The sequence below is a fragment of the Pogoniulus pusillus genome, chromosome 43, assembly GCF_015220805.1.
Source record: "Pogoniulus pusillus isolate bPogPus1 chromosome 43, bPogPus1.pri, whole genome shotgun sequence".
NCBI classification, from domain to species: Eukaryota; Metazoa; Chordata; class Aves; order Piciformes; family Lybiidae; genus Pogoniulus; species Pogoniulus pusillus.
Genome location: NC_087306.1, coordinates 2780967 through 2789682, shown reverse-complemented (window position 1 = coordinate 2789682; position 8716 = coordinate 2780967).

Here is an 8716-nt window from a genome sequence, read left to right as displayed (position 1 = left end):
AGGCCAGAACCAGTCCCCACCTGGGGATTGCTTTGCCTCTGGGAAGCCAGCAGCAGGAATTCCTCCAGCTAAAGGAGGAGGAGGGGGAGGAAGAGGAGGAGGAGGAAGGCAGCCTGAGAGGGGCTGAGGGCAGAGCTGCTCCAACAGTTGTGCCTTTGTCTGCCCCGGGGCAGAGGCCAGAGATTGCCTGAGCTCATTTGGCAAATGAACCTCAGCAATTAACAGCTTCACTAAGTGGCTCCTGGCTCCTCGGGGCTGGGCACAGGCAGGGCTGAGGTGACCTCGTCCCATGCCCAGGGAGGGCAGAGCTGCTCCTGGCTCACAGAGCCATGGGCTGGGCCTCAGATCTCCTTCAGCAGAGATCTTCTCCCCCAGCAGAGATCTTCCACTCCAGAGATCTTCTCCCCCAGCAGAGATCTTCCACTCCAGAGATCTTCTCCTGCAGAGATCTCCTCCCCCAGAAGAGATCTCCCCCAGCAGAGATCTCCTCCAGAGATCTTCCCCTCCAGCAGAGAGATTCTCCCCCAGGGAGAGGATGAGGAGCTGGGGGAGGATGAAGAGCTGGGGGAGGATGAAGAGCTAGGGGGAGGATGAGGAGCTGGGGGAGGAAGAAGAGCTGGGGGAGGATGAGGAGCTGGGGGAGGATCTCTGCTGGGGGAGGAAGAGGAACTAGGGGGAGGAAGAAGAGCTGGGGGAGGATGAAGAGCTGGGGGAAGATGAGGAGCTGGGGGAGGATGAGGAGCCAGGGGGAGGATGAAGAGCTGAGAGAGGAAGAGGAGCTGGGGGAGGAAGAGAAGTTAGAGGGAGGATGAAGAGTTGGGGGAAGAAAAGGAGCTGGGGGAGGATGAGGAGCTGGGAGAGGATGAGGAGTGGGGGAGGATGAAGAGCTGGGGGAGGATGAGGAGCCAGGGGGAGGATAAAGAGCTGGGAGAGGACAAGAAGCTGAGGAGGATGAGGAGCTGGGGGAGGATGAGGAGCTGGGGGAGGATGAGGAGCTGGGGGAGGATGAGGAGCTGGGGGTGGGGGGGAGCTGCTGCCAGGCTGCCCTGGCTGAGGGTGCCACCGAGGTCCTGCCCACCTCTGCTGCCCACCACAGAACTCCTCTTCCTCTCCCCCCAGCTCAGCCTGAGGCAGAGCCAAGCGGCAGCAGCAGAAGCCCAAAGCCTCTCACTGCTTCCTCCTCTCTTCCTTCAATAGAAACTGGAGCCTGGGGGGGGGAAACCCAACCCCAGCCCCAGGAAGCTGCAGCAGAGGCTGGGAGGGTTTGGAGCTCTGCAGCCTGCAGGGGAGAAGGCTTCGAGGAGACCTGGCAGGGGCTGGGGGGAGGCTGCAGGAGGGCAGAGGAGGGACTGGGCAGAGGGAATTGCAGTGCAGAAGGAGGAGGAGGAAGAGGAGGTGGAGGTGGAGGAGAAGGAGAAGGAGAAAGAGGAGGAGGAAGAGGAGGAGGAGGAGGAGGAGGAGGAGGAGGAGGAGGAGGAGGAGGAGGAGGAGGAGGAGGAGGAGGAGGAGGAGGAGGAGGAGGAGGAGGAGGAGGAGGAGGAGGAGGAGGAGGAGGAGGAGGAGGAGGAGGAGGAAAGGGTTTGGAATGGCAGAAGGGGAGACTGAAAGTGGATGTGAGGAAGAAGTGAGGGTGAGGAGAGCCTGGCACAGGCTGCCCAGGGAGGTAGTGGAGAGGAGAAAGGGGAGAGGATAAATGGGAGAGGGGAGAATGGAAAAGGGAGAGGGGGAAGGGGAGAGTGGAACATGGGAAAGGGAGAGGGGAAAAAGGAGAGGGGGAAAGGGAGAGGGGAAAAGGGAGAGGGGGAAAAGGGAGAGGGGAAAAGGAGAGGGGAAAAGGGAGAGGGGAAAAGGAGAGGGGAAAAGGGAGAGGGGAAAAGGAGAGGGGAAAAGGGAGAGGGGAAAAGGGAGAGGGGAAAAGGGAGAGGGGAGAGGGAAAAGGGAGATGGGAAAAGGAGAGGGGAAAAGGGAGAGGGGAGAGGGAAAGAGGAGAGAGAAAAGGAAGAGGGAAGAGAAGAGAGGGAAAGAGGAGTGGGAAATGGGAGAGGGAAGAGGGGAGAGGGAAAGGGGAAACGGGAAAGAGGAGAGGGGGAAAGGGAATTGGGGGAGGAGAAAGGGGAGAGGGAAAGGGAGAGGGGGGAGGGCAGAGGGCGGTGGCCTTTGTGTGCCGACTGCAGCCAGCCCCTGCCCGCCCGAGCAGGACCCAGCTCAGCTCGGAGGCGCTGGGAGGCTCCGGCCGGGGGCGGTCAGCGCTGCGCATCCTGCCCGGGGCAGGAAGCAGAGCGGAGCTGAGCCCCGGTGCCAGGGAGGGAAATGAGGCAGCGCCGAGCCAAGGGTGCCCTGGGGCACCTCCGGCCCCGGAGGCTCCTCCCTGCAGCGCCAGGAACGAAAACATTTCCCGGGGGGGGGCAGGAAAGGATTTGGGGTGAGAGGATGAGAGAAGCTCCAACAGCTCCTACAGAGCAGCTCAGGATGCACTGAGAGGAGCCACAGCCGCCCTGGGCAGCCTGTGCCAGGCTCTGCCCACCCTCACTTCTGCTCCACAGCCTCCCTGGGCAGCCTGTGCCAGGCTCTGCCCACCCTCACTTCTGCTCCACAGCCGCCCTGGGCAGCCTGTGCCAGGCTCTGCCCACCCTCACTTCTGCTCCACAGCCGCCCTGGGCAGCCTGTGCCAGGCTCTGCCCACCCTCACTTCTGCTCCACAGCCACCCTGGGCAGCCTGTGCCAGGCTCTGCCCACCCTCACTTCTGCTCCACAGCCACCCTGGGCAGCCTGTGCCAGGCTCTGCCCACCCTCAATTCTGCTCCACAGCCGCCCTGGGCAGCCTGTGCCAGGCTCTGCCCACCCTCACTTCTGCTCCACAGCTGCCCTGGGCAGCCTGTGCCAGGCTCTGCCCACCCTCACTTCTGCTCCACAGCTTCCCTGGGCAGCCTGTGCCAGGCTCTGCCCACCCTGCTGCTGCCCAGCTCCTGCCTCAGCTCCAAACCACTGCCCTGGGCCTGCCTCACACTCCCTCAGCCAAAGGCTCTCTGCAGCCTCCCTGCAGGCTCCCTTCAGGCTCTGGCACAGCTCTCAGCTGCCCCTGGAGCCTTCTCCTCTGCCCAGCAGCTCCCAGGCCCTCTGCAGCTGGGGGGAGCCCAGAGCTGGCCCTGGCACTGCAGGGGTGGCCTCAGCAGGGCACAGCAGAGGGGCAGCAGAACCTAACCCTTGCCCTGCTGCTGCCCACACTCTGCTGCCTGCCCCTAGCAGACCCTTGGGGGCTTCCTGGCCATGGGGGGCACCTTGGCTGGCACTGACCCCAGGGACTCTCCACTGCACTCCTCGGCTGAGGGACTGCCAGCTCCCAGCCTGGGCACACCTCTGGGCAGCTCTCCCCAGCAGCTCCTGCAGCAGCTGCACCCTGCCTGGGCAGCATCTGGCCCCAGCCACTGCATGCACACAGCTCCCACAGCTCCCACCACAGCTCCCATCACAGCACCTACAGCTCCCATCACAGCTCCCACAGCTCCCACACCACAGCTCCCACACCACAGCTCCCACACCACAGCTCCCATCACAGCTCCCATCACAGCTCCCACCACAGCTCCCACCACAGCACCTACAGCTCCCATCACAGCTCCCACAGCTCCCACACCACAGCTCCCATCACAGCTCCCATCACAGCTCCCACCACAGCTCCCATCACAGCACCTACAACTCCCATCACAGCTCCCACACCACAGCTCCCATCACAGCTCCTACAACTCCCATCACAGCTCCCACAGCTCCCACCACAGCTCCCATCACAGCTCCCACACCACAGCTCCCATCACAGCTCCCATCACAGCTCCCATCACAGCTCCCACACCTCCACCACAGCTCCCACACCACAGCTCCCACACCACAGCTCCCATCACAGCTCCCATCACAGCACCTACAACTCCCATCACAGCTCCCACAGCTCCCATCACAGCTCCCATCACAGCACCTACAACTCCCATCACAGCTCCCACAGCTCCCATCACAGCTCCCATCACAGCTCCCATCACAGCTCCCACACCACAGCTCCCATCACAGCTCCCATCACAGCTCCCACAGCTCCCACACCACAGCTCCCACACCACAGCTCCCATCACAGCTCCCATCACAGCTCCCACACCACAGCTCCCATCACAGCTCCCATCACAGCTCCCATCACAGCTCCCACACCACAGCTGCCTGCTCCCTCCCCCCCCCCCCCGGGCCAGGCTGGGAGCAGGGAGCTGAGGCCAGGCAGAGCTGCTCTGCCTGCAGCCGAACAATGTTCCCCTTCCTGCCATTGAGCAGAGGACCCCATCCAGGGGGGGGCAGGGGAGCAGGGGGCAGGAAACGCAGCCCAGGGGAGCAGGCAGCACAGAGCTCGGCAGGGCTCCTGCAGCTGCCTGCCAGGGCAGATAAGGAGGTGATAAGCAACAGGAGAGGGAAGTTCCCCCCCCCGGTGCCTCCCCCTCAGCCCCTGCGGTCATTTCCTCTCCTTCTGCTGGCAGAGGCTGCGGAGCCGCAGCAGAGCCTGGGCCGGGAGGGAGCTCAGAGCTCAGCCAGCTCCGACCTCCTGCCCCGGGTCGGGGACAGCTCCCAGGGACAGCTCCCAGGGTGATGGAGCCGCACCCAGCCTGGCCTCGGACCGGCCACGGCCTCCCTGGGCAGCCTGTGCCAGGCTCTGCCCACCCTGTGCCAGGCTCTGCCCACCCTGCGCCAGGCTCTGCCCACCCTGCACCAGGCTCTGCCCACCCTGTGCCAGGCTCTGCCCATTCTGTGCCATACTCTGTCCACCCTGTGCCAGGCTCTGCCCATTCTGTGCCACACTCTGTCCACCCTGTCCCTTCTCCCCTTTTCCTTCTCTCCTTTTCCCCTCTCCTCTCTCTCCTGTCCCTCTTCCCCTCTCCCCTTTCTCCTCTCCCCCTTCCCTTTTCCCCTCTCTTTTCCTTTCCCCCTCTCCCCTCTCCCTTCCCCTCTCCCTTTTCCCTTCTCCCCTTTCTCCTCTCCTCTTTTCCTTTTCCTCTCTCCCCTCTCCCCTTTCCCCCTCTCCCCTTTCCCTTTTCCCCTTTTCCCTCTCCCCTTTCCCCTCTTCCCTCTCCCCTTTCCCCTCTCCCCTCTCCCCTCCTCTCCCTCTCCCCAGGGCTGTGTTTTGCCCCCCCAGAGGCCATGGGGGCAGCCTGGAGCTGCTGCCTCTCCCCAGAGCCCTGCAGAGCAGCTGAGGAATTTTTTCTTCCCACTCCAAACTCCTTCGAGCTGAGGAATCTGGGAGAGGGCAGCACAGCTCCTGCCAGCCGCAGCAGGACGCTGCCTCCGCAGGCACCGAGGACCTCTGCTGGGAGCTGAGCAGGAGCCCTGCCGAGGAGGGGACCCAGAGCAGGGCACTGAGGCTCTGTCCCCACTGATCACCTTCAGGTGGGCACCAGGAGTGTGCCCAGGGACCAGTGCTGGGCACAGACCTGCTCAATGTCTGCAGTGATGCTCTGGAGCAGGGCATTGAGGCCAGCAGCAGTGAGTGTGCAGCTGGCACCAAGCTGGCAGCAGCAGTGGAGCTGGGGGAGGGCAGCAGAGCCCTGCAGAGGGACCTGGCCAGGCTGCATGGGTGGGCAGAGGCCAAGGGGGTGAGACTGAACAAGGCCAAGGGCAGGGCTCTAACCCACCAGGAGCAGCCCAAGAGCTGAGCTCAGCAGGGCTCTGCCTCTCAGCTTGGCACCAGTTTGACTTCCAGCAGGTGGAATCCAGAGGGCAGAACCCCCCTGGGGCAGGAGGGGGCAGCTGGGGGGGGTTTGGCTGCCTTCAGCACCTTCCCTCCAGGAAAGGTCTCTCTGCCCTCTGCTGGTAAAGGGCCCAGGAGCCTCTCTCCATCCCTGGGAGCCTCTCTCCATCCCTGGGAGCCTTTCTCCACCCCTGGGAGCCTCTCTCCACCCCTGGCAGCCTCTCTCCACCCCTGGCAGCCTCTCTCCACCCCTGGCAGCCTTTCTCCATCCCTGGGAGCCTCTCTCCACCCCTGGGAGCCTCTCTCCACCCCTGGCAGCCTCTCTCCATCCCTGGGAGCCTCTCTCCACCCCTGGGAGCCTCTCTCCATCCCTGGCAGCCTCTCTCCATCCCTGGGAGCCTCTCTCCACCCCTGGGAGCCTCTCTCCATCCCTGGCAGCCTCTCTTCATCCCTGGGAGCCTTTCTCCATCCCTGGCAGTCTCTCTCCAGCCCTGGCAGCCTCTCTCCACCCCTGGCAGCCTCTCTCCATCCCTGGCAGCCTCTCTCCACCCCTGGCAGCCTCTCTCCATCCCTGGCAGCCTCTCTCCATCCTTGGGAGCCTCTCTCCACCCCTGGCAGCCTTTGCTGACAGCCTCAGGAGGTTCCCTCCCCACCCTGTGCAGTTTCTTCTTCCCGACCCTTAGGAGCTTCTTTTCTCCCCACTCTTAGGAGCTCTTCCCTGACCCTTTGGGGCTTTCTTCCCCCACCCTCAGGACCTTTTCCCTTCCACCTTCAGGACCTTTTCCCTCTCTACCTTCAGGACCTTTTCCCCTCCACCTTCAGGACCTTTTCCCTTCCACTTTCAGGACCTTTTCCCTCTCCACTTTCAGGACCTTTTCCCTCTCCACCTTCAGGACCTTTTCCCTTCCACCTTCAGGACCTTTTCCCCTCCACCCTCAGGACCTTTTCCCCTCCACCTTCAGGACCTTTTCCCCTCCACCCTCAGGACCTTTTCCCCTCCACCCTCAGGACCTTTTCCCCTCCACCTTCAGGACCTTTTCCCCTCCACCCTCAGGACCTTTTCCCTTCCACCTTCAGGACCTTTTCCCCTCCACCTTTAGGACCTTTTTTCCCCCCTCATTGGGGGTCTCCTTTCCCTGCCCCCCCCTCTTCCTTCCCCCCCTTCCCTCGCGGGGGGAGGTCTCCATCGTCCCTTCCACCCCCCTTCCTCATGCCCTGTGTGGGGTCTCTCTCTCTCCCCTCCAAGCCCCCACTCCTCAGGCTGCCCCTTCCCTCCCTTGCCTACTTTCCCTGGCGGAGGTCTCCCCCCAGCAGCCGCCCCCAGACCCCTCGGCAGCTCTGGGCCCCTCCCGAGGCACAGCGCCCCGCCCCTTCGAGGGGAGCCACGCCCCTTTAGCATATAACCACGCCCCTTATCACATCACCACGCCCCTTCAGGCATAACCACGCCCCTTCGATGGAGCGTCCCGCCCCTTTGTCACATAACCACGCCCCTTCACCACACCACCACGCCCCTTCGCCATATAGACACGCCCCTTCGGCACATAATCCCGCCCCTTCGACACATAGCCCCGCCTCTTCGGCACATAACTCCGCCTCTTCGGCTCATAGCCCCGCCCCTTCCTCACGTCGCCCCGCCCCTCGCTACGTCATGCTCCCCTCCCAGCTGTCCCCGCCCCTTCCGCCGCGGCCACACAGAACGCGAGGAGGCAGCGGCGGAAGGATACGGCGGCGGTAGAAAAAGTAGTCCGCTCCAGCTGAGCGGGGAAGAGGCGAATCAGGATTCCCTTTCCTCTGCCGCAAGGGGAGCGAGGAGGAGTCCGCCTGGAGGAAGGTGGGAGGGGAGAGAGAGGAGGTCTGAAGAGGGAGTACACAGGAGGCCTGAAGAGGGAGTATGCGCTCTAGCGGAAGGATATCAGCCGGCGGTTAGAGGCGGATGGAGGTGAAGCGCCCTGAAGGTAGTTCCGGCAGAGGCGTTTCGGCGCCAAGTACAAAATGGCGGCGCCGAGCTGGGGGAGTGCCCCTGGGTGCCCCCTGGGTGCCCTCAGTGCCCCCTCAGTGCCCTCAGTGCCCCCTCAGTGCCCTCCTGGCAGCAGTTTGTGCCCCTCCGTGCCCCCTCAGTGCCCTCAGTGCCCCCTGAGTGCCCCCTGGGTGCCCTCCTGGCAGCAGTTCCTGCCCCTGAGTGCCCCCTCAGTGCCCTCATGGCAGCAGTTTGTGCCCCTCAGTGCCCCCTGGGTGCCCTCAGTGCCCCCTGGGTGCCCTCCCTGGCAGCAGTTTCTGCCCCTCAGTGCCCCCTGAGTGCCCTCCAGGAGCAGTTTGTGCCCCTCAGTGCCCCCTGAGTGCCCTCCTGGCTGGGATTTGGCTCCCCTCAGGGTGCCCAAACCTTCCCTCCCCCCTCAGGTGCAGCTCAGGTCTCAAAGTGTCTCATTTTTACCTCCCCCCCCCCCCCCCCCGTGTGGCATTTTTACCTCCACTGTGTTGATTCTTTCACCCCCGAGCACTCTGTGCCCATTTCTACCTCAAAGTGCCCATTTTGTACACCCAGGCAGGCTGGCAGAGAACTCCAGGCTCAGCCATGCCAACCTCTCCCCCAGCCCTGCCCAACCAACCAGACCATGGCACTCAGTGCCCCCAGCCAGCCTTGGCTTCAGCACCCCCAGCCATGGGCACTGCACCACCTCCCTGGGCAGCCCATGCCAGTGCCAATCACTCTCTCTGCCAACAGCTTCCTCCTCACACCCAGCCTCAGCCTGCCCTGACACAGCTTCAGCCTCTGTGCCCTGCTTCTGGCCCTGCCTGCCTGGCAGCAGAGCCCAACCCCAGCTGGGCACAGCCTCCCTGCAGGCAGCTGCAGGCAGCAATCAGCTCTGCCCTCAGCCTGCTCTGGGCCAGGCTGCACCCCCCCAGCTCCCTCAGCCTCTCCTCACAGGGCAGAGCCCCAGGCCCCTCCCCAGCCTTGCTGCCCTGCTCTGGGCACCTGCCAGCCCCTCAGCAGCTCTCTGCAATGCA